The 25,688-nt window shown below is 46.9% G+C and overlaps 1 protein-coding gene across 5 annotated transcripts in view; it reads right to left on the reverse strand.

Annotated features, from left to right (window-relative positions):
* FSTL4 (follistatin like 4) overlaps positions 1 to 25,688 on the reverse strand; it is a 723,812-nt gene that overhangs the window by 568,916 nt on the left and 129,208 nt on the right. Inside the window, exon 4 of one of the 5 annotated variants that reach the window (XM_081231113.1) lies at positions 16,136 to 16,238. The exons of the other annotated variants lie outside the window; for them this stretch is intronic. The gene's annotated coding sequence lies outside the window, so the exon portion shown is untranslated. The remainder of the gene's footprint in view (positions 1 to 16,135; positions 16,239 to 25,688) is intronic. 5 annotated transcript variants of the gene reach the window in all.

The following is a 25,688-nucleotide window of genomic DNA, read 5'->3' on the forward strand; positions in this document are numbered from 1 at the left end:
AGTTCCCCATGATGGATATACCTGCAATGAATATTGAAGGGACAGTTAATGATTTCAAGGCACCACTATACAGGCCTCATATTTCAAATTTAAAACTCTCCTTTCAAAGTAGGATTAGTTTTCAAAGCCTAGGAGTGAATGCTAATATATTAGGCAAAACAAGTTTTTTAACGCCTCAAAAAATAAAGCAAAGAAAATTAATATTAAGGAGTCCACTCAGTTGAGACAACCCCATTATCCTTTAGACAGTCACGATGATGCTCTGTACTAGAGGCCTGTCTTGTCACTCCTTGTTTCAAAGGATTTGAGATCTACAAATCATTGATTCCAAACTCTAAAATATATATAACTTTCTGAAGAGCATATCTGTTAGCAGGCAGGCCTTACGCATGTGTGTGAGTCCCATTCTCTCTCTCTTTTTAGTCCACTGGAGATTATAAATGTAAGTTCATGGACCTACATGGCTCCATCCTTTCAGACAGACATATGCAGACAGCTATTCATATATTTCTTCTAAAGGAAAATTAGAAACTTACAAGGCAAAAAAAAAAAAAAGCTTAATATCTAAATCATAAAATCAATTTAGTTCCTGAATCTGGGGAAATTACTTTCCAAATATAGTGACTTTCTCCCCACCAGGCAGAAAAGAAGTCATTTCTGGCCCAAAAAATCAGACAAACTGCTAGTGATAACTAAACAAAACACTAATTCCAAGCTAAATGAATAAGAACAAGCATAAAGGAAAGCTGGTATTGTAAAAAAGTCATCAACAGTAGGCAAAGAGATGTGTTCCTTTTTCACCAAGAAAGAAAAAAGAAACCAAATAGACATCTAGGTAGCAAAATGACAAAACAACACATTGAAAATAATGATGGCATGAAGTAAGTCAGAAAGAGAAAAACAAATATCATATATTAACGCATATATGTGGAACCTAGAAAAATGGTACAGATGAACCGGTTTGCAGGGCAGACCTACATCTGTGTAGAGAACAAACGTATGGACACCAAGGGGGGAAAGTGGCGGGGGCGGGGGTGTGTGTGTGTGATGAATTGGGAGATTGGGATTGACATGTATACACTAATATATATAAAATGGATAACTAATAAGAACCTGCTGTATAAAAAAATAAATAAAATTCTAAAAAATTTTTAAAAAATGATAACAACAGCAACAATATTAATTCTGACACTTAACAATTAATCTTCAGACCAGAACCACACACACACACACACACACACACACACAGCAGTCTGAATCTATATCATAAAATATCATGTCAAGGAAGTGCTCGAATTATTGACAATCAGTGTCTTTCACAAGGAGTCTGTGGGATGGACAGTATTATTGTCTATTGACAGCTTGAAGACAGAATTTCTTCATCCATTCAACAAATGTTGATTGAGCACGCCAGGCCCTATGCTAAACCTTGGGGACCCAGCAGTAAACAAAACAAGCACAAATCACAGCTTTCCTGTATGCTATAGTCTAGTGGAGAGACACAGGCAAAAAGCAAAACAAGTCAAAATAAAGAATGTGCTATATAACGTGATGGTTAAAAAACAAAAAGAAAAGAATGGTGGCAGATCAATGCCAACAGCTAAACTGCCTCAGCCAGCGAGGAGAATAAGGAGCAGAAGAAAAATACCTCAGCTCCAGGTTTCCTGAGGGGCCTGGAGGAAATGCTCCATCAACTCCTCCTGGCCACTACGGGTGCTGTGAGGATAGATAAGAAGCTTCTCTTTGACCACAAAGCACATAGCTGAGAGCCCATGGCTGTGCCTTGCTATGCCCTACCTGTTGTTTCTATTGCCTAACGTGGACCTTTTCTCACAGGTCTCCTTTGGGACTAGGGCCTCCTGCCATCTGCAGCAGTGGGGGCAGAGAAAGCAGGACCTAGAACTCAGGGGCATAGGGATAGACCAATACACTAAATTTGCTACCCACATTATTCTATAAACACATAAAGTTTTCCCTTGCCAACTTTCTCTAGCTAGCTTCGTCAGGCCCATGGAAGCTAAAAGATTACCCCCAGAGAACACAAACCCAACGATTCTACCAGAGCTGTGGCACCCGGTAATTTAGCGACCCTTTATTGCAATGCTGATCAATCCTGATTGCAAATCCCACAACACAAAGCAACCACTGTTAGTAACAACCTCCTGTTTGTGCAGAGACTTCTGGGTCTCCCAGAATTATGCTTACAGTAAATTGCCTCTACCCACCCACCCCAGCCAGATGTATGAGTCCAACATGAGACTCTCAAGCTCTATTATCACCAATTAAAAAACAGGGTAAGAGAGAATGTAAGCCAAGATAGATTATGTAATCAGGCTCTAATAAGATCTAAGCAATTAGAGAATGAATCTGGGTTCATTCTCTTTTGGTTTTGTTTAGCACCTAAAGAGCTGCTGGGAAATTTCTGTGTGTCCTTGACTGTCTCCTCCCCCTTCCTCCAGACCTCAGACCTTGTCTGGGGCCTGGGGGAAGCCGGGAATGTGGCTAGTAGTGGACTAAAGCCAAAGAATGGCTTTAGACAGACTGATTCGGTGGGTAACAAGTAGGGAGTCCCAAGGGCAGTTAAATGATTGAGCTACTCAGTTTTGAGTCTCTAAACCCTGCCTTCAATGAACTCTTCCCTGCCCCTGCAGAATCTCTTGGAGGAATTTATGCATAGAAGACAAAAGGAAGTTTCTAAATAGCTAACTGGGGATTTGCATCCCCTCCCCATGAACCACTCAGATTGTTGAACAGACTGGCCAGGTGGAAAGGGCCTTTTCTCTGGGCTGAAGGCAACAGAGTCAGCCAAAGTAGTTTCTCCTTAAATACAGACAGGCCCAATGTCATGACCCAGCCAGGCCTTCTGAAGTGCGGGCAGCAGCCCCAGGCCCTGCCTACCTGGCCATGTTGGGGGGGAAGCAGAAGGAAGCAGGGAGAGAGTTGAGACTATGGGTGAGAGGTTTTCAAAGTCAGAGGTGGAGATGAAAACTTGGAGGCCACAGTTGCGAGCAGATGCATGAGACTGAGGGAACAGGCCCCGAGGCTTTGTGAAGATAGCACAATGGGTGTCAGGGCTGGGCCTCGGGGCAGGAGGAGATGGCTGCCAGAGGTGGAGGAACCACTTCAGGAGTACATTGCTTGTGAGCAGAAGTGGGTCAGGGGAACTGATCTTGATCAGTCAGCACTGCCTGGCACAGGCCTTCGGCTGGGCTCCAGGCCCCTCAAGGAATGCAATGATGCTTGAACTTCAGAGGAACCAGGGTGTGGGCAACATTCGGGGCTGGGACAAATGAGAAGCCGGAAGGCATGGAGTTAAGGTGTAGGTGCTCTTTCCTAGAGGGATTCACAAGGTGTGAACTTCTGAGTGACCAGGCCCTGCTCTGAGACCAGCCTGAGGGTTCCTAGCCAGTGCTACAAATAGCCTATTCTTTTCTATGAATGAGAAAATGTGCCCCCAGGGGTAAACACAGCCCTAAGGGCACACAGATGCAGCCCCCATATGCTGCCTCAGCTGAGCACCTTTGAGCAGTGCACAACCTGCTCAAGCAGCCAACTGTTAAGTGAAATACCAGCCACAGGCTGAAAGCAAGGGGCCAAGGCCCACCCACACGACACTGACCCTTAATAACATGTTCACATCTTGCCCTTCCCAAAGTCTCCCATCCCATCTCCCGCGGAAGGATAAAGCAGGGGCCACTAGCCTATTTAGCTGATGAGGGGACAGAGCTGGGAACCATCCTTACAGGGTATATCTGACAGAGCAGCTCTTCCCTCCCACAATCCCTGCCACCCTTCCCAGCCCTGCTGCAAGGTGCAAGTATCAAAAATAAAAGCATCACATCATCACTAAATCACCCTGAGCCTTAGAAAGCACTTGAGTAGGGTTTAGGGTAGAAATACTTAAGCCTGGTATTATAACAGCTCAAGAGATATGGTGAAAATCTCATAACAAAGTTTATTTAATCCACCTCCTTCTTAAGTTAAATGTGTTCTGCAGAGGGGAACAAGTCACAGAATCCTCTTCTCTCTGGGGGTTCCCAAACCAGATCTGCGGGGATTCACTCCACCATGGGGTGAGCTGACTAAAGATTATCGGGAGGTGTGGGAGGAGGACTTGGGGGCTGGGGTTGGAGATAGACTCCTATTTTGAGCCGACAAGCAAGTTGAAGCTTGGAGCATTTTTCACAAAGTGGTGCCAGGAAGGGAAGTGCCAGGAAGGGAAGTACCAGGAAGACACAGGACCCAGAGGGACCCTGAGAAATCCTCCTTTCTGGTAGTTGTCTGGCCTACTAGTTATCTAAAAAATCTAGGGCGTGAGCTTACTCCCCCAATTAATTACTCATAAAAGCCTAAAGCAGCAGGAATTAAAGCAAAATGTTGGTGGAAGGTGTTTCTTGGCGAACCATTGCATCATTTCTGTGCCTATCTCTTGCTACTCCAATCTCTGAGGATGTCTGCGGTTTCATGAAGTAAAAGGAGATTTTCTAACTCTGGCTTCCCCTCCCTCCCATCACAGCCCAGACCTCCTATGTGTAGCCCCAGAAGGGACAAGGGGCTGCGCACAAGCAGAAGCGTCAGGGCAGGTGAGGGCGGCCGTGCCCCCTCTGAAGCCAGTCATGGCCCCTGAGAGGGGAGAAGCACAAGATGGAAGGAGTCTCTAAAATGGCAGCAAGGACCCCCACCTCTGGGAGCATCTGAGGAGCCTGGCCTTCTCCCCATCCCAGGCTCCTAGCAGGCCAATTGGCCTTTGTGATTCTTCTGCTAAAATACCCCCAAGGCATTGGGCCCAGTGCCTGGCACACAGAGTATCTCAATAATGGTGGTCTTGTTGTGAGTCCTAGTCTCTGGGACCCCTCCCTCCACAGCCACAGGGCCGAGGCAGGAGGCACATCTTGCCCCTGCTTGCATGCATGACCGTGGACCTACGTATTTCAGCCAAGGTCAAAAGAGCACAGCCCTGAGAACTCATCTACAGTCCCTTCCCTACCCACAGAGTGGCCCCCTCCACTCAGGTCCCTGCCGACCACTCTTCACTTTCACTGTAACTGTTTCGATGTCTTCACCCTCCCTGTCCCCCCAATTCCCCATTTACCAAAGCTCTTCCCATCCTTCACCACCTACATGCACCCCACCTCTACACGAAGCTTCTGCAGACCCAGCTTCCCCCAGGCTTCAGGGATCTCCCTCCCTCAGAGCTCCTACTGCCAGTTATGTTTGTCCAGGGGTCCTCACCCCAAAGCTCTCTCCCTCTGACTCCAAGAAGGTCCCAGGATGCAGGACTCAGGCCTCGGTTTCTCTCTGACACTTCTCAAGGCCCTTCAGGCTAGGGACACTCTGGAAGAATTTCCTCTCACAGAAGGCAGCACACGTTCATCAGTCAATGCACAGTGTATTTCAAAACCATTTGTCATTCTAGTGGCCTAGTTATCAACTTCCCATCTTGTAAATATATCCCTCTGGGAGTAAGAATGGCTTCTTGTTATCTAAGGAAATTGTGAAATAGTAGTGTTCAGTGGAACAGTTGTCAAATCTGGCTTTGGAGTGCCCCATATCATAGGAATTAAATGTTTTCCTCATCTCACCATATTGAATAGCTGAGATTGCCACGGCCGGTCATTAGAGAGACAGATGCTTCCACGTTCTGTGGGGTGGCTGCCGCGAGAGGGGCGGACTCCGGTGGCAGATGGAAGGGGAGGGACCAAGGATAATCACCAACAAACTGGAATTATTGACTGTCTGAGAGGAGTCGGGCAAAATAGACTGCACCTAGAACAAATCGTCCTGTTACAAAATGCTTTGGGAAGATGCAACGGCCATTTCTTCTTTCTCTGCCCAAAACTACCTGTGAGAGGGGTACAGACCAACTGTTTCTGTGGAAAGCTGTTTGGAGTCACAGGTGGGGTTTGGAATCTTTATCTCACAAAGTCTGATACGTCAGTTGCTAATGGAGCCAAACAAAGAAAGATCCACTGGCAGGTCAGTCACACCGGCCATGCTCCACATCTCTGCCACTGATAGAGGCTGGGGCTCCTGGTGGCAAAAGCTGCGGAACACTGGTGGTTGTCCTGCACATCCCACCCTCCCAGGCACACCCCTGAGACTGGCCACCTGAGATGCTAAGCCAAGGAGAAGCCCACGTTGGCCCCAGAGAGGACCACAAAGAAGGCAGACTGGCAGAGCCGCCCTGGGGCTTGTGTTTGCCCGACCTGCTAAGAATATTCCATCAGAACAGGGTCTTTGGATGTGGGGCCTCGTTGGGGTGGAATGTTAGAAACAGAAGGAGTATCTCCAGCTTCAAAGAGCAAAGTCATCATCTATGGTTAACCCCTGGCCAGACTCCTGGGAGCACAGGAGGGCAGTGAAGGAAAGAACCCCCTGGCCAGTTTCCCCAGTAACCTCCCAGCCACACTCCTCCTCTCCTCACAGACTTTCTTTCCCGGCATCAGTGGAAAATATCTGAGATGCAGAGTGTGGAAAGTCCTCTTCCCTTGTACAGGTAATTATGACTATTTGTCACAGCGCAGGGGTGGTCGGGGACAGAGGGGTTTGAGGGCCAGTGCTGCCAGCGCTGATCCCTCAGAATTCCACCCCAGCCTGCTACCAGCCACTCAGCCTCTAATCAGGTCAAGTGTAGCGTTATTTTTCTCATGCTCTGAGCCCCCCACTTCCTTTGTCTGAATGTGGGCTTTCAAGAAAGAAAAGGGGAAACAATAAGACCTCTTTTGAATTCTCATACTATTATAATTCTAACTGTGATGGTCATTATGAAATAACCCCTTTAAAGGAAAACTGCACCACAATGAACCAGCATTCTTTATATAATCAGAAAAAGTAAATATGTTATCATAATACAAAGGAAAAAACCTTCTTTGCAGTTGTTGCAGGACCTGAAATACCTCAGTGCCTTATTCATGATGGAGGCCAAAAGCGATACGTTTGTTCCAAGTTCCAAACTGAGGAGGCAGCCCTCCTCTTTGCTCCCTGCTCAGTGTCCCACGGATAGGGCCAGAGGTCTGGAGGTCCCACACGGCTCCTTCTAATGGGGAAACTAGACCCTGCCAAGAGCCCGAAGGACCCAGGTGAGATATGTGGCACCTGGCAGACATGGTCACTTCTAGCAGTGATTTAACAGTCCCCATCACTGGGGCATTTTCTCCCAACTTCTCTGAAATAAAGGAAATTGGGATCCAGGAGTCCCTTCTCAGACAACTCACACTGCCTGGCTCCCCTATCCAGCTGTGCCACCCAATAACTATTTGACTCTGGGCTTATCCCTTCTCTCCTTGGGGCTTTGGTTTCCACATTTGTAGTGTGTTTATATGTGTGCGTGTGTGTGTGTGTGTGTGTGTGTGTAATGATGGGGAGGGTCTGGACCAGACATTCTATGACCATAACCAACCAACCCTCACCCAAATAGCATCAGACTGTAAGTGGTGTCTGCTGAGCACACAAATACAGTGAAATACAGTGTAACCCAGTGGTTTTAACTGTGGTCTTTGGATTCAGACAAACCAGGGTTCAAATCCCAATTTTGCCCCTTAACTTCTCTAAGGTGCTGTTTGCACACCTGTGAAATGGGATAAGAAAGGAGAATTTGATAAGATAATGTCTGTAAAGTGTTAGCACAGGGACAGCACAGCATGAATGCTCTGCAGGGAGCTGTCACGGAGCTGAGAGGGAAATCCTGCCACTTGCTTGCACCAGTCCTGAGGATATCCCAGCCTCAACAGGTGTCGCCAACAGAGGAGATGATTTATATACAGGACACAGAGTAATCAGAAACAGAAGAATTACCTTCACAATTCAATCACTCAGTCCTGGATAGAGAGCAAACCAGAACCATCTCACAGAGGCTACTCATAAATTTATAATAAATTGGTGAAGAAATAAATATAAACTATCAATCTTTTATCCTAGTCGTAATGAATTTTATTAGAAGGAATAATCTCCTCAAAACAGCACAGCTAATGGTTAAAATTTCACACGGTAAAGTTTGTTAGAATTTTATATATACATATCAAATTGCCTTGGTAAAATTTAGGTCTGCAAATATTTGTCCAGGAAAATTGGATTTGACAGAAGCAATGGTCACAATAGGAAATTCATAATGTCAGAAGTTATACTGGATACACTTTGATAAATGTATTAAATTCTTCCTGTAAAATTTACACAAACAAAATTAAATTATTTGAAAATAACTGTAGTAAAATTAAAAGTATTGGAAATGAGATGACTAGACAGGCTAGGAAACTGATCAAGGCATTAAATTGGCTTAATGGAACTCACTTCAGAGAATTCATCACATCTGCATTCATAAACACACCATCAAAACATCCATGTGATCAGCCAGGTCCCCACTCCGGGGACACAATGCCCAGTGCCCACTAGAGGGAAGTATCCTGAACCCAGTGGCACTCCCACACGTGTGGAGACAGCCCCGCTGATTCTGCTCTTCAGAGACAGCCATGCCTGGACACCATTCACTTTTCCATCCTGAGTTCCTCCCACCTTCCCCTCATCCTCCAGTCAAACTAGGTGACTTCTCCAGCCTGAGTTCCTTCACTTACATCATCCTCCCTTCATGGCAGGTATTCCCATGCCCCACATCCTACCTTTCCTTCAAGACCCAGGTCCAGCTCCTCATCATTGCCTTCCAGATAGTTTTCATACCACTGCAACCCATACCTTGCCCCTCCTCATACATCTGTGCCAAAGTCACCAATGACCTCTATATTACCAAATCCAACGGGAACTCTCAGATTGCCTTCTCTGCCCACCACTCTCTCCTTCTGGTAACCATTTCTTCCCAAGTTTCCATGGCTTCCTGCACAATGCAGCTCCTTTGGGTCAAGGGAAATTCCTTGAAGGGATGCAGCTGTGATCCATTATCCACCTATACCCAGGCCACCTGAGGGAATGAGGGCCTCAGTCCTGACAGAGGGAGCTGGGCAGTGTCCGCCACATGCCTCAAACTCAGAAGATCTAAGACCAAACTCATTTGGTGCTGACCATTCTACTTCCAAATTTTTCCTGATTGTCACTGCCTTAGTTGAAGTTCTCATCACTTCCTAGATTAATGTGCCAGCCTCCTTGGTCTGCTTGACCTATGCCAGTTCATCCTTCACACAGTCACCAGTTAACTAGCTTTTAAAAGACAGATCTGATTATGTCATCACATCTGGGAAGGAAGGAATGAAGGAAGGAAGGAAGGTAGGGAGGAAGGGAGGGAGGGAGGGAGGAAGGGAGAGAGGGAGGGAGGGAGGGAGGAAAGGAGGAAGGAATGGAGGAAGGGAGAAATGGAGGGAGGGAGGGAGGGAAGGAAGAAGGGAGGGAGGGAGGAAGGGAGGGAAGAAGGGAGGGAGGGAGGGAGGAAAGGAGGAAGGAATGGAGGAAGGGTGAAAGGGAGGGAGGGAGAAAGGAAAGGAGGAAGGAAGGGAGGGAGGGAGGGAGAGGGATGAAGTTAGAAGACCCTATAATGTCTTGGATCACCTTCTAATTCCTTAACGTATGTGGTTGGGGGCAGAGGGGGTTCAAGTGGAACGTCATTCCTCAAGCGGCCAGCTCTTGAGTCATAACCCCAAATAGTTCTCTTTGCTTTATCCACACTTCCCCATAGATAAGACTTATGCATTCAACATTACTTCCAGGTGTGTATATAATTGGTAAAGTAGGAATGCTAGTAGAAGTCATAAGCTAATAAGGTTTTAAGCTCATGCCACCAATGAGAAGGAAAAATATGGGCAATCACCCATCATGAACAGAGCAGAGCTTATTAGCCACCTCTCCTTGAGAGACTACATTATTCCACATCTGCAGCAGGATGAGGCAAGATGCAGACAAGAGCAGGACAGCGCACCTAGGTGGTGTGACCTGAGAGAACATGCCAAGGACTGTGGCTCTTAATCCAAGTGAGAGGGAAGCCACTGGAGGGGTCTGAGCTGAGGAGGGACCTGATTCAACACACATATTAATAGGTAGGTTCACTCCAGCTGCCGAGTTAGAAAGAGATCACGGGGTAATAAGTGAATAGTCCCTTTTTGTCAGGTTGACAAAAAACCCAGTGTGATAAACGAACTCTCAGTTCATCCAGTTTAAGAGTATCCTTTCTCCTAGCTCTGGGCCACCGTGGGAGAGGGGTTGCCAGGGCCTTCTCTGCACCCTACCTCCTCTTCGCCTCCCCCTACATGGAGCATCTGGCCCTCCGGGATGGAGGTCAGGGCAGGGGAGTGTTGGTTAGAGGCCAAATATGTAGGGTTGTGATATGTCAGTAGTGCTATCTGGATGAAGCAAGCCCTAAATGCTCAGTCTTTCTCTGTGGGCGCTGGGGCAGGGTTGGTTCTCCTTTTCGGAAACACCTGTCTCGTCACGGCGGGGAGAGGGGTCTGTCACCTGCAGTCCTCTGGTAGGGAAAAAGCCTCCTCCTACTGTCCACTTCTGACCACCCGCCGCCGGCCCCTGCCTGCCTCAGCAAGCAGTTTCTGGAAGTCTACTCGTGTGCTGAGGACTCAGCTCACGCCTCCCAGACAATGCTCTCAAGTGGGCTCCTTCTCGGGTTTCCACCCCTGTCTGAATCTCTGCTTTTGATGGGGGCCCCATCTGGCTCTTCAGAACCACAGGAATCATGGAAAACAGCACCAACAAACTCTGGAATCTCTAGCCCCCTCCCCATACAACCCCCTCTTTGACAAGACCTGCACAGATGGTTTAACCTGGCACTGTCCACAAGAAATATAATGTGAGCCTCATGTGTGATTTTAAATTTTCTACTAGCTACATTAAAAAAGTAAGAAGAAACAGATGACATTAAATTTAATAGTGTATTTTATTTAACCCAATATGGCTAAGATATTATCATTTTAATGTGCCATCAATATAAAAATTTACTAATGGGATATTTTACAGGCATTTTTTTCATACTAAGTCTCTGGAATCCAGTGTGTACTTTACACTTACAGGGCCTCTCAGTTTGGACTCCCCACATCCAGTGCTCAGTGCTGTGTATGGCCGGTGGCTACCCTACCGGGCAGCGCAGGCCTAACCCCTAGCTTTAGAGTGTGGGACACTTGTGTTCTCCCCCTCTAGGGCCTTTGCTAGACTCAGAGAAAAGAGGAAAAGGTGCAGCCAGCATCATGTGAAGCATGTTTGCTGAGCTAACTGAGCCCAGCGGCCCGGTCCTCGGGGAGGGCTTAGAATCTGGGGGTTGAGGGGGAGGGTTGGGTGCCTGAGCCTTTGCTGAGTTGAAGAAACTGTAAATACAGAGCTTGCTGTGTGAGGCAGAGCAGGTCTCAGACAGACACCCAAGGCTCTAGTCGATTCAAAGAAGCATCATTTCCATGATTTTCACATAAATTTGTTGAAGTCAAGAGGTGGTAACTCCACATGTGTACAATATGAAATAAAGCTAACTAATTTGTACAGCATACAGGGGATTTCAAATCCAAGGGCTTGACATCTGAAAGGCAGTCAAACCTCACTGCTATGAAATGAGGGCAGCCTGGAGCTCTGTCAGAGACGGTAAAACAATTCACTAGGGTACTGTATGCACATCCTCTTAACACACAGTTTGGTTAGTCTGAGTCGAGGAAGTCGGGATAGGTAATGCTTCGTTTATTTCCTCCTTTGATTATTAGTGAAAATAGCAGCAGGTATTTTTGACCTGCTCACCATGTATCAGGTACTGAACCAAACACTTTACTTGGATTGTCTGATTTCATCCTGATAACCCACCCACCGAGACATGTACTATTATTATTCCTATTTTACCAACAGGGCACTAAGATTCAAAGAATTTAACCCAGGTAGGCCGAGAATCAATGTATTACTGAGTTCATCAACTTTTAGTTACTGTTAAGGTCATCTTATCATCAACAATCAAGTGAAAAGTAAAAACTATATGCTATATTTGTATATACCACATGTTACTAGACCCTATTGTTAGACTTACTTAACCCAACACAGCTAAGATATTATCATTTCAATGTGTAATCAATATAAAAATTTACTAATGAGATATTTTACATCCTTTTTTTTAAATACTAAGTCTCCAGAATCCAGTGTGTATTTACACTCACAGGGCCTCTCAGTTTGGACTCACCAGGTCCAGTGCTCAATAGCTCCTTGCAGCTGGTGGCTACCATGTTGGACAGCACAGATCTAACCCCTCACTTTAAAATGTGAAGTAGTTGGCAGATAAGGTTTTATTCTCCACCTTTGCGGCCTTAGCTGAACTCCTCTCCCACGAGGTTGCAGTTAAGTGACAGCCAGGGCTGCGGTCATCTGAGGGCTTGGCTGGAGCTGGAAGATCCACCTCCAAGGTGGCTCACTTCCACTTGGCAAGTTGGTGCTGCCTGTTGGTAGAAGACCTCAGTTCCTCCCCTGAGGTAGCGGCTTTCACTACTTCTGCTGAAAGAAGTGCTTGAGTGTCCTCACAACATGGTCACTGACTTCCCCTGGAGCAAAACATTTCAGAGAGTAAAAAATGCAATGTCTTTTCTGGTCAGGCCTTGGAAGACACACATCGTCACTTCTGCCACATTCTATTCTTTAGAAGTGGGTCACTGCATCCAGCCCATGTTCAAGGGGATGAGACGTAGGCTCCACCTTTTGAAAAAAGAGTGACCAAGAATGTGCAGGCATATTTTAAAACCATCACACACTCCAAGAGGAAAATGAGCAAAAGATATAAATAGGAAATTCAGAAAAGACTAATACACATATGAAAAATTTCAAACTTGCTAATAACCAAAGAAATGCAAATTAACCAAGCAGATGCCATCAGACTATCAAGGATTTAACAGAATGACACTATTTAGTGTTGGTGATGGTATGGAAAATGGGCCCGTACATAATGTGAGTATAAATTGGCACAACCTTTTCAGAGGAAGGTGGTGATTCATACCAACAGCCCTAAACTTGTGACTCCCTTTGACCAAGCCATTCCATTCTAGGAATTTATCCTAACAAAAAAAAGCAGAAATGTGCTCAAAGATTAACCTACAAAGCTCTTTATGGTAACAATATTTATAATGGAGATAACTTGTTCATGGCCTTAAAGTCCAACAGTAGGGTCCAGTAATATGTGGTATATACAAATATAGCACCATGCAATTAGTCAGAGTTTCAAACAATATATAAAACTTACATACCAAGGAATCCTATTATTATGATTCCCAACCTGTTCCCCAAGTCACCCCCAGGCACTGCAGCAAACTCATAGGAAGTCATGAGATATTTTTAATTTTTGAGAGAAACAGTGATACTCAACATTGTTAGATGCCACATGAACCGCTGGCCTGAACTGGTTCACAATTCCAACACTAGATCATTCTACATTCTTCTATAGATGGGCTGAGGGATGATTTTTGTGTTCTCCATTATGCCTCTCTGTTTAATAAGCATGGCAGAAAAAATAACATTAAATGCCAGGGTGTATTTTGGGTTTTGCTGCTATGGAAGGACTAGACAGACTGAGCACTTTCTCTCCAACTCCCCCTCCATCCCTAGCCCAGCTTCCTGGACCTCTCAGAAACCCTAGGAGGGCAGTAAGAGAGAAGGGCTGTCCCAGGAGACTGCAGGGGGCCAGCAGAGGCAGGCAGAGAGAAGCAGGCCGGCCATGGCTACATCTTGAGAAGATGCCAAGCCCCCAGAGAGGTTGGACCAAGGACGCCAATAGTCAGCCTTGGCCACGAGCCTCTTCAGTGGTGAATGGAAGCCACAGAGTCACTGGACATCAAACTCCATGGGGTCATTCTGGGGCTCCTATTCTCCCGGTCCCACCAGAATTATGTGGTTCCCAGAAAGAGGCAGAGATTCCACTTTCTAGAATTGCTGACTGGCTGCTGAATTGCTGATCGCCTCCTCTGTCTGGTGAGTTGCAGCTCTCTGCTGCCTTCAGGCCATCACACAGGGATGTGGGACCCTGGGGCTGCAGCTCCATCTCTGCACATGTATCATGTCTGGAACTTGTCACTCACCCTCGGATGCCCAGACAGGGCAATCTCCTCTTAAGGGAGATGGACAGAAGCTCTCTGCCTCTTGCTTTTCCCATGCATTCTGCCTTTTTCCTAAAATCTCATCCTACACCACAGGGCTGAGCTTGTAGAAAATAAAAGCCAACAAGTCACACCGGCGACTTCTGCCTGCAGCCTGGCCATGCAATTCCACCGAGGCAATGAAGCCCCAAGCCTGCTACCTGCTTGAATGGGAAGCAGGAGGGTGGGGGATAGACAAGAAAAATGAATATCTCAAAATATGATTCAGAACACAGGCAATATTTGTTCAGCCATGATGGCTTGATGTGTCAGCAAACCAGAGCCACAGAGAGTGGCATTTCATCCACTGACCTCCAGATTCAAGTCACACCATAAAACAGCGAACAGAGTGGTGGGCTCCAGGCAGAAGGATGTGGGGAAGTGACCTTCAGGCTCAGCATGGAGGAAGCTCCTGGCCCACCAGCTCCATTCCGTTAGAGCTGAGCTATAATTGATCACCACAGCAAATCAATGCAAGTGAGGTCCCTTCCAAAGCCCTGTACAAACTGACTTTATAATGAAATATGAGCCTGTGAAGTTTCTCATTTTGTACTATTCTGACACTTATTGCAATGTGATTAAAATATAATAAGATCAAATAGAAAATACTCTTTGCTCAATCACCACCAAACCTAACACAGTCAATAGTCCAATTCCATCCAGGAAGAAAAGTCATTTCCAAGACTCCATAAAGAAGCCTACATTTAAATTTCATGTTCTCTGCTGTTACTTTGAAAAATTACATGTTTTAAATATAGGACAAATACAGGGCAGGCCAGTTCTTGTTATAGTAAGTTTTTTTCCAACATTCTCGGTAAATAAAATCTCCAAGCCCTAGCCAATGAATGGCTGCTTCAAGGTTCATTCGATAATACATAATTCCAGTCCAAATAATAATTTGCTCAATTCCTTTGAAGTCTAATTCAAGCCCCATTTTCCCTGAGAAAGCCCAGATACCAACAATTGTTTCCTTCTTCCGGACTTCTGAGAACATATACATCTGCAAAGTACACCCTGGCTTGTAGGTATGTGTGCCTTCTCTTCCCAGCTTGACAGGGCAGCTCCTCAAGGTGAAGGAATGCTATTCTCCCCCTTTAACATTATCTGGTACACATGGATTCTGGGTGCCAGCCCAGTGTTAGGCACGTTGCAGGTCCTTGATAGCTATTTCCTGATTGAAAGAGCCAGTAATGATGTCATTTAACCCATGGCAGGCTTTCTAGCCATCCATCTCCTGTGCTACTAATCCACAACACACCAATTGTTTCTAGTGAAGACATTATGTTATCCTCTGAGACCTCGACACATATGATCATTTTACACATTGTCAGCTGCATCTATTAATTTTCTTACTGTCAGAGACAGTTAAGGGAGCCTTCATGGAAACATCTGAGGATTTGTAAAACGGAAGCTTGTTTGTTTGGCTTCCTTTGACATATGGGCTTAGGAGCTGTACAATTTTAAGTAACACAGTGAGCTCTAAGACTTATGAATAATTGACTCTGGCAGGTAAGAACACAACTGAGAAGAGATCATTTTCTCAATTCACTAGTGTTTTCCTACTCACAGACCATTTGAAGAACAAACCTCAATTTTCAGGTTGGACTCTTCTAGATCTGGACCATCTCTAACCACCAACAAACCAACCACAAGCTAGACAAGCCTCTAGACCTAAGTGTCCCAACAGTGCAAAGAGGGCCTCTCCATGCTTATAAAGGGATCTGAGATGATCTGGTCAAAGAGGTGCCAGTACAGATCAGCTTCCAACGTTCCAACCTCCGATACAAAGCCTTGGTGTCTAAGGTGAACATTAGCCCCAGATGTTCATTTCCACCTGCTTTGGGCTCTAGCCTCAGGACATTAAAAAAAAAAAACCAGCCAAATCATTAACTTCTAGGATTGAGAGAACCTGAGAAACCAACAGGTCCTACATGTCAGTTAGAAAGCACTCAATGCAAGAATCAGAAAAGCCAACTGAATCACTTTGCTGTGATTCACACCTGAAACTAACACAACACTGTAAATCAACTATACTTCAATAAAAAAGAATCAGAAAAGCCAACTCAAATTGACTTGAATGATAAAGGAGATTTATGGACTCATACCTCCAGAAAGTCCAGCTCCATTTCTTTGTGATCCTCTCTACTCAGCTGCCCCCCATGTGTTAATTTTGTCTTCAGATCCTCTTCCGTCATGGTCACAAAAGGGCTGCCAATAGAAACCAGGACTCTATGCTTGACTTTTCACATCCAGAGGGGAAAAGAGTGACATTTCTCAGACCACTGAACTAAAGCCCTAAGCTTTGTTCTGCTTGGACCATCTCTCCATCTATCCCTCCAGCAAGGTGGGAGTGGGATTTCTCTGACTGACTTGGACAATTTGGGCCACTCAAACCATGAGGCTGCTAGATCAGGGAGAGCCTGGGTAGATGCTGACAAGGCAACTACAACATCCATTTCCTCTGCTTTTGAGCAGGATGGCACTAAATCTCCAATCCAACAGGGCTTTACCCCATTCATGACAGTTTTGCCCTCTCCCTTGGAAATGGCCTTCGGGTCCAGGAAGACTATTTGCTGTGTCATTCAGTCTAAACCAAACTTCAGGAGTGCTGGAAATGCTGAGAATTGCTCATCTCCCCTCCAGGATTCTGAATCAGGAAATCCCCAGCTACTTTGGACACAAATCCCTCTATTAACTGGAACACGGCCCCACCCCCATAACTCTGAGATGGGCCACTGGCCATGCTTTCCCGCAAGATGAGCCAACACCTGCTTTGCCACTGGGAGTGGGCTAAACCTGTCTTGATCAGCTCAGCATCTTGGAATTAATTAAGTGGCTCTAATAACTGACTCTATTCTCAAAAAGGGCCAGATCATTAGGGCAGCTTAGGGCATAGATGGAGTCCTAGCTCCTCCTTCTTTGGCTTTCCAGACAAATGACTATCTTCACACACTCACCTGAATAGCCTATGAGTCTCCCATGGCAGTGCCACATCCCCTCTGAGCCCCCTCCATGCATTCCCAGGTTCCAGCCAACTTTGACCCCATGCATTTCCCAGGAGCCCTTGCTCACCAGGAGCATCTGTTTGACCAGCTGACTATAGGGTATGAGCACACTGACCCAGACCCCAGACAGGAGGACACCTGTCCAGCACATTCAGCTGGGTCCCTGTTTCCCCAAGGGCCTTCTATACTTTGTAGTTTGTAAGACCCAGTCACCAATCCTCACCACCTCCCCCAACTAACCCTGGGAAGAATAAAAACAAACACTGCAAACCCTTCTACAGAAAGAGAGAGACTGAAAGCTAGAGGGGGAAGCAGGGGAGCCAAGGTGTGCCAGGAGCCAGAGTCAGGCCTGTACACTAGACCCTCTGACCCTCGGTCCAGTGCCTTGTCCCTTCAGGGAACTGGCTCCTTCAGCACCCACAGCAGCCCCCGGCAGTACTTCTGCAACAGAACGTGGCAGCAGCCTGGCCCGTGTTCTGCTCCCCAGAGCCAGAGCCGGAGCCAGCTGCTTCCTGCTACAGTCACTTCAGAAGAACTTTGCTCTACATCCCCTGCCCACCAGCATCCAGGGCTGGCCAGAGCCCAGACCCTCCCCAGGCTCAGAGGTAACTGCTCAGAGAGAGCGCCTCAGAAAATCTGATTTGTCTTGCCTCTTGCGGTCTTTGCTTTGGTTATTGTTTTGAGATTTCTTTCGCAGCGATTTGGGTCTTTGATTCACAAGTTGTGTGCCCAACTCCCACCCCAGCCTTCCTGGAAAAACAAATAGCCTCTTTCCTTTAGGAGGATGAAGGGCAGAGTGCTCTGGGGTCAGAGCAGCCCAGGTTCAAGTCCCAGTGCAGCCATTTTATTCATTCACTTATTGAATCATTCAACCCATACATATACAATGAGCACCAACTGTGCACCAGGCACTGCTCCAGGAGCTGGGACCCAGCAGAGAACAAACCAAAGGATCCAACTTCGTGAAACATCTCAACTCCTGAGACAATGACATGGGTGAGGAATTCGGGATCCCAAACCCTTTGCAAATCCAAAGAAAGCCCTAGACTTTCTCCCCAAAAGGATGCATAGAAGCAGGGGCACATAAAATTGCATGCCTTTTCAGAGGGCTGGAAGCCCACTGGTAGACAGCTTGGGGTCTGAGAACACCAGGTTGGGAACCTCTGAGCAAAGAGAAAGCTGATACAAGGCCCTCTTCAGTGGGTAGCACTCTCTGAGGGGTCTGTTCAAATACCACCGTGATCTGTTGAATTCCTTCTATGGATCATAATCACATTCAACCCGAATCCTCAGATCTTGACTTTCCTGCATTCCAAAGACAGATTCTTACAGGAGAGCTTCTTAAGATAAAAGAGTAGGAGAAATCCACATTCTGGAATATGAACTTACTGCCCTATGGGATTTAGGGTAGAACATCCACATCAGACTTGTAAATGATCTTCTCCTCACTTACTTGGGGTAACTTTTCTCTCCAGGTGACCATGAATATGCCGGAGAGTGCTTTATGCATTCCCTATGCTCCCGAAAAGTTATACCTGAATCAAAATCTTGCAAAGAAGGCCACTTAAAATGCACTAAGGGAGCTCACTACTGTATAAAAGCTGGCAGTGAATTCTGCAAACCAAGGGAAACTTGGGAATGTGCAAATTATTCCTCCTCTTCATTACAGTGGATTTCTGTAGAATGGGTAACTGTGAGGGAAGAATGCCAGTAGGGAAGAGTGGACAGTTTAAGGCATAAAGTTTCTATTTATCATGTATCTGTACCTCCAAGAAGGGTTTTTTTTATAAAAAATGTTACTTTCTTATTATCTGTTGCAAAGACCAAATTAACCAGTGCATGACTGACTCCTTCGAGGTGAAGAGGGCAAGAATGCCAAGAGATCTAATTCATCACAGAGGCAACCACCATGGTGAACAGTGCAGGGCAGGGCTCTGATACTCAGGAAACTCTTGAGTCCAAAACAGAGCTGGGTTGCAGCCAGTAAGTGGACACCTCTTTGGGCAGTGACTGGCTGTGACCTCAGGCTGACATCGGGGCCTGGGCTACTGCAGAGCCCTGGGGACCAGTAATGGAAGAGACTGTGCACAAGAGAGGCATAAAGGCTATCCGTGATTCCTGGGAAGGCCCCTGACAGTCAGGAAGGGAGGTGAGTTGGACAAAGCCAGAGGCAGAGTACAGCAGTGAGAGGCAACAAAAACAAGAGAAGGGCACATAGCAAATGTGGCAGGGAAAAGGTAAAGAATGGAGGCCAGGCAGGAGGTTAATATGGAGTCAGTTTCCAAAGTAAAAGCAGAGATAAGATGATGCCATTACCCATAAAACTCAAGCAGGGAGAGTGGCCATTTAGGAAGAAAGACCAGCTGAACTCCAGCAGAAATTAAAGTTACAGTCAAGTCAAGAAAGGCATGTTGTTAGGGAGAAACCATGCAGAGAAGGAGCAGGGGTGCAGGAGAGGAACCTTACCTGGTCCCCAGCCCAGGGCTGTGGTTGGCACTGTGCTCAATTCATCTCAACTTCTCAGGGATATTTCACAACCTGCCAGGTATGTACCCAGCCTGGGAGGGGACCCGTCAGAAGGAGTAACTTTGCCAAAGAGGTGCCAGGCACAGAGGAAGCACTTAATAAATGCCGCTTGGGTGAATCACCGAACTAATGCAGGGGCAGATCACAGCTTCTTTTTGAACTGCCTGAGAACTAAGAATGGTTTGTAAATTTTTTTAAGGGAGAAGAAGAAGAGGAAGAGAAGGAGTGGAAGGGAGAGGAGAAGGGAGAGGAGGGGGAGGGGGGAAGGGGGCCGCAGAAACTATGTGTCCCAGAAGGCCTACACTATTTACTACCTGACCCTTTACAGAATGCTTGCCAACCCTGAATTAATAGGTTAACCGTAAGCATTTTGAATTTAAGACTCACTCTTATATTTTCATCCCCATAGGCACTATGCCTAGTACATGGTTCACTATCTGAATATTCGTTGCTTGATAAATTTTAAGAACATCCCTGGGCCTCTAGTTTGAAGGACAGTTCAGAGGAGAAGACTCAACCTGCCTCCAAAGAAAGAATGCAGGGCACTAGGCCACTAAGCCTCAGGATAGGTGTCTTGGCAAAGTATGTGCAAGGAGAGGGTCACAATAATTTGGGAGAACTAAGAGAGTTTAACTCAACAAGCATTTGTTGAAAGTCCAAGTGCCAAGCTCTGGGTTAGGTGCTGCAGGGGATAAAAACATTTAGAAAGACATCATTCCTACAGAAAAGAGACACCAAATCCAATGAACAAGGATATAATGTAGAGAGGGGTGCCAGCAGAAAGTGCGCTGGGAGGGTTGGGTGGGGTCCTAGGGAAGGCTTCCTGGAAGAGGCCGCCTTTCAGGTTCACCTAAAGATGGCAGGAGTACCGAAAGCAGAGATGGGGAGCACCTGGCTTGAGCAAAGATACAAAGACAGAGCCAGGGGAAGATCAGAGAAAGGCAGAGCCCCTGGTGACGGGGCAAAGCTGGAAAAGGTCAGCTGGTGATTTAATTTGGGTTCCCTCAGAAACAGACCCTGAAATAAAGACTTCAGTGTAAGTAGTGTATTTGGGAGGTGGTCCCAGGAAATACCAGCCCTGTGGGAGACACAGCAGAATATGCACCTCAGAGTTACCTCACCCAAGGGACAAAGAAGCTGGGGTGTTTATATATCCACTCCCATCAGTCATTTATTTATTGATGATTGCTCTCAGGGATGAGGGAGGCATTAATTCCCTGGCTTTTCTAACCTATCCTGTGCCCTAGCAGGGTGAGCTCTGCTGCCAGGGCCCAATATTTACACATCGATGCTAGTGGGCCCTGAGGCACAGAGCCGCAGATTCTAGCAGGCGGAGGGCACTGATATGGTAGGACCTAAGGGATGCAAGCAGGACACGAACAGCATCTGCTACAGGTGGGTCCCGCTGTGGCGAGCCTGAGTGCATCTGAGCTGGGGATCTACTGGTCTATAGGGAACAGAAAACAAACAAGGCTTCTCAGCCTGAAGGTGGCATGGCTACAATTTAGAATCTGATTTGAGGGACAAGTGAGCTGGGAGGCTTCATGGAAGAATTCTGAAACCTTCCAGGCCATGATGTAGGGATGAGGAGAAGGGAACACACACACGTGGATGCCCTGGAGGCCATCGGTGGTAGCGTCCATGGTTCCAGCAGGCAGTCGGCTTGGGGGAGGCAGCATGGAGAGAGAAGAGTGGGTGGGTTGCAGGAGGGGTGGGGGCTCTGGAGGGTGCTGGATTTAAGAGGCAACTGCATGGTAGCTGGAAAGGAGTCTGGAGCTCAAGAGAACGCAGCATTGAAAAGTCGGTTGGGAAATCAATGGCTAAAAGGTCAAGTGATGGTCAAGATTATTCAGCAAGGGGATTTGGAGAGAAGAGACAAAGGCTCAGATCAGAATTTCGACAAATACTTGTGTTGATGGAAGAGGAAGAATATGAGTCAGCGAAACCGGAGAAAAGAAGTTGCAAACCCAAGGGAGAAACGCCAAGAAGAGGATTTTTAGCAGCTTCATCTTCCCGACATAAGGTAATCCTCCATGTGGGATGCACACACAGGCCCAGCAGACTTTTCTCCATAGGCAGCTGGTATGGGTTGTGATGGGTCTGCCTCTGCTTCACACAGGACCACAGATACTGTCAACCTCAGCATCCTGGACCTCAGGCGTATGGATTTCCAGATAGTCTGTGAACACCGATCCCTACCGCGAAAGTGTTGGCAGAACTCAGCGCCTGTGCGGTGGGCATTTTGTGGAGGAGGTGACCCATCACATTCAACGACTCTCAAAGGGCTCTGTGAACTCTCAAAGGACGAGAACCACAGCTCAAAGTAACCAGTGAAGCAGCAGCCAGTCCGCACTCACATTCGGTCTGTGATGGAGTCACAAGAGGGAGACCAGAGACCTCCCTGAATGAACGGGAATGGAATTTTTCCTACACTTTGCAGAAGGAAACTATCAGAACCAGAACACTAGACCTGCCATTGCTGCAGGCACATCTTGGTAGAGAGTTTCGTCTCTGTGTAAAATTTGCTTCTGTGCCTGCCCCAAGACCACTGCCATCCCGGCTTATCTGCTATTCAGGGCTGCAGGTAGAGCCACCAGCCAGCAAAAAAGATTACCCTGCATCTTCCTTCAGAGTACAGAGAGGCTTCTGTCATGGGAAAAAAAGGGAAAAGAGAATAAAGCTCCAATTTAAAAGGCTTTGAAGAGCATTTCGATGCAAGGAAGTTAGCTCCACTGCTGGGGGCACCTTGACGCTCCGGAAAGACAGCAATTGTCTCCTGCATTTTACATCAGATGTTTGGGGTTCTCTGGGTCTGTCCTGTGGGTCACAAAGATTGTTGTGTGGAAAGCCACACTGCTTCCACTTACTGGCCTTACCAACAGCTCCTGGCTTCAAGGAAGACTCTTTGAGTGTTTGCTTTCTAAATCTACAACAGAACCACATGGACCTAAATCTACTCAGTGTCCCAGGTACACAGCAGAGATGAGGATTGGCAATCACTCCTGGACTCCAGAGATAAACGCCCATCTTTGTCATCCTCTCAGCCTCAACAGGCTACTTGGCACAGCTGACAGAAAAGCCATTACGCCTGCCACAGGAAATGAGGGTCCATTATCCCTGGGAAGGGGAGCAGGGGATGTGCTCAACAGCAGAACTTTTCTGCAATCCTTTGTAAGGAGAGAAAAGACAGTGCTTGCTCTCATCATGGCTGGTAAATTACTGGGATGGTTTCCTCCTCAGTACAGAATATTAAGAGATCTGGGCCACATGACTGCTGTGCCTCTTCCAGCTCTGACATGCTAGACGCTTGGCCTCCTGGAGCGTGGTCAACCTTGCCTCCTGAAAAGCTAATGCACCCCACAGCACCATCCTCGGCAAAACCAGAGTGAGACCAAAGGTGCCTCTTCCTCTGCCTGACCCAAAGAGTGCCTACGAACCTTCTAGAGGGTTACGGACAGTAGCAAGGGTCCCTGTCCATAAGTAAGGATTTCCATTTCCGTTTAAAAAATAATAATAACATAAAATAATTATTTAAAAGTTAAAGAACTCCTAGGTACAAACTACTACGTATAAAGTAAGGATAGGAGGAGCTTCAAGATGGCAGAAGAGTAAGATGCGGAGATCACCTTCCTCCCCACAGATACACCAGAAATTCATCTACACGTGGAACAACTCCTACAGAACACCTACTGAATGCTGGCAGAAGAACTCAGACCTCCCAAAAGGCAAGCAACTCCCCACGTACCTGGGTAGGGCAAAAGAAAAAAGAATAAACAGAGACAAAAGGATAGGGACGGGGCCTGCACCAGTGGGAGGGAGCCGTGAAGGAGGAAAGGTTTCCACACACTAGGAAGCCCCTTCGCGGGCGGAGACTGTGGGTGGCGGAGGGGGGAAGCTTCGGAGACACAGAGGAGAGCGCAGCAACAGGGGTGCGCAGGACAAAGCGGAGAGATTCCCGCACAGAGGATCGGTGCCGACCGGCACTCACCAGCCCGAGAGGCTTGTGTGCTCGCCCACCGGGGCGGGCGGGGCTGGCAGCTGAGGCTCGGGCTTCGGAGGTCAGATCCCAGGGAGAGGACTGGGGTTGGTTGGCAGCGTGAACACAGCCTTCAGGGGGTTAGTGCACCACGGCTGGCCGGGAGGGAGTCCGGGAAAAAGCCTGGGCCTGCCGAAGAGGTAAGACACCTTTTCTTGCCTCTTTGTCTCCTGGTGCGCGAGGAGAGGGGATTAAGAGCGCTGCTTAAAGGAGCTCCAGAGACGGGCGCGAGCCGCGGCTATCAGCGTGTACACTAGAGACGGGCATGAGACGCTAAGGCTGCTGCTGCTGCCACCAAGAAGCCTGTGTGAGAGCACAGGTCACTCTACACACCTCCCCTCCGGGGAGCCTGTGCAGCCCGCCACTGCCAGGGTCCCGGGATCCAGGGACAACTTCCCTAGGAGAACGCACGGCGCGCCTCAGGCTGTTGCAATGTTCCGCCGGCCTCTGCCCCTGCAGGCTCACCCTACATCCGTACCCCTCCGTCCCCGCGGCCTGAGTGAGTCAGAGTCCCCGAATCAGCTGCTCCTTTAACCCCGTCCTGTCTGAGCGAAGAACAGACGCCCTCAGGTGACCTACACGCAGAGGCAGGTCCAAATCCAAAGCTAAGCCCCGGGAGCTGTACGAGCAGCCTCAGGAGCAGAGGATTGAATCTCCACAATCAACTTGATGTACCCTGCATCTGTGGAATACCTGAATAGACAATGAATCATCCCAAATTGAGGAAGTGGATTTTGGGAGCAAAGATATATATTTTTTTTTCCCTTTTTCTCTTTTTGTGAGTGTGTATGTGTATGCTTCTGTGTGTGATTTTGTCTGTATAGCTTTGCTTCTGCCATTTGTCCTAGGGTTCTGTCTGTCCGTTTTTTTGTTGTTTGTTTGTTTGTTATTTTTTACATTAAAAATTTTGTTTCTTAATAATTACTTTTTATTTTAATAACTTTATTTTATTGTACTTTATTTTATTTTATTTTATCATCTTTCTTTCTTCTTTTCTATTTTTTCTCCCTTTTATTCCGAGCCATGAGGATAAAAGGCCTTTGGTGCTCCAGCCAGGCATCAGGGCTGTGCCTCTGAGGTGGGAGAGCCAAGTACAGGGCACTGGTCCCCAAGAGACCTCCCAGCTCCACGTAATATCAAAACGGCAAAAATCTCCCAGAGATCTCCATCTCAGTGGCAAGACGCAGCTTCACTCAACGACCAGCAAGCTACAGTGATGGACACCCTATGCAAAACAACTAGCAAGACAGGAACACAACCCTATCCATTAGCAGAGAGGCTGCCTAAAATCATAGTAAGGCCACAGACACCCCAAAACACACCACCAGATGTGGACCTGCCCACCAGAAAGATAAGATCCAGCCTCATCCACCAGAACACAGGCACTACTCCCCTCCACCAGGAAGCCTACACAACCCACTGAACCAACCTCAGCCACTGGGGACAGACACCAAAAACAACGGGAACTACAAACCTGCAGCCTGCAAAAAGGAGACCACAAACACAGTAAGTTAAGCAAAATGAGAAGACATAAAAACACACAGCAAATGAAGGAGCAAGGTAAAAATCCACCAGACCTAACAAATGAAGAGGAAATAGGCAGTCTACCTGAAAAAGAATTCAGAATAATGATAGTAAAGATGATCCAAAATCTTGGAAATAGAATAGAGAAAATACAGGAAGCATTTAACAAGGACCTAGAAGAACTAAAGAGCAAAGAAACAGTGATGAACAACACAATAAATGAAATTAAAAATTCTCTAGAAGGGATCAATAGCAGAATAACTGAGGCAGAAGAATGGATAAGTGACCTGGAAGATTAAATAGTGGAAATAACTACTGCAGAGCAGAATAAAGACAAAAGAATGAAAAGAATTGAGGACAGCCTCAGAGACCTGTGGGACAACACTAAACACACCATCATTTGAATTATAAGGGTCCCAAAGAAGAAGAGAAAAAGAAAGGGTCTGAGAAAATATTTGAAGAGATTATAGTTGAAAACTTCCCTAACATGGGAAAGGAAATAGTTAATCAAGTCCAGGAAGCACAGAGAGTCCCAAACAGGAAAGATCCAAGGAGAAACACACCAAG

The sequence above is a fragment of the Mesoplodon bidens genome, assembly GCF_964165515.1.
Source record: "Mesoplodon bidens genome assembly, chromosome: 4".
Classification (NCBI taxonomy): Eukaryota; Metazoa; Chordata; class Mammalia; order Artiodactyla; family Ziphiidae; genus Mesoplodon; species Mesoplodon bidens.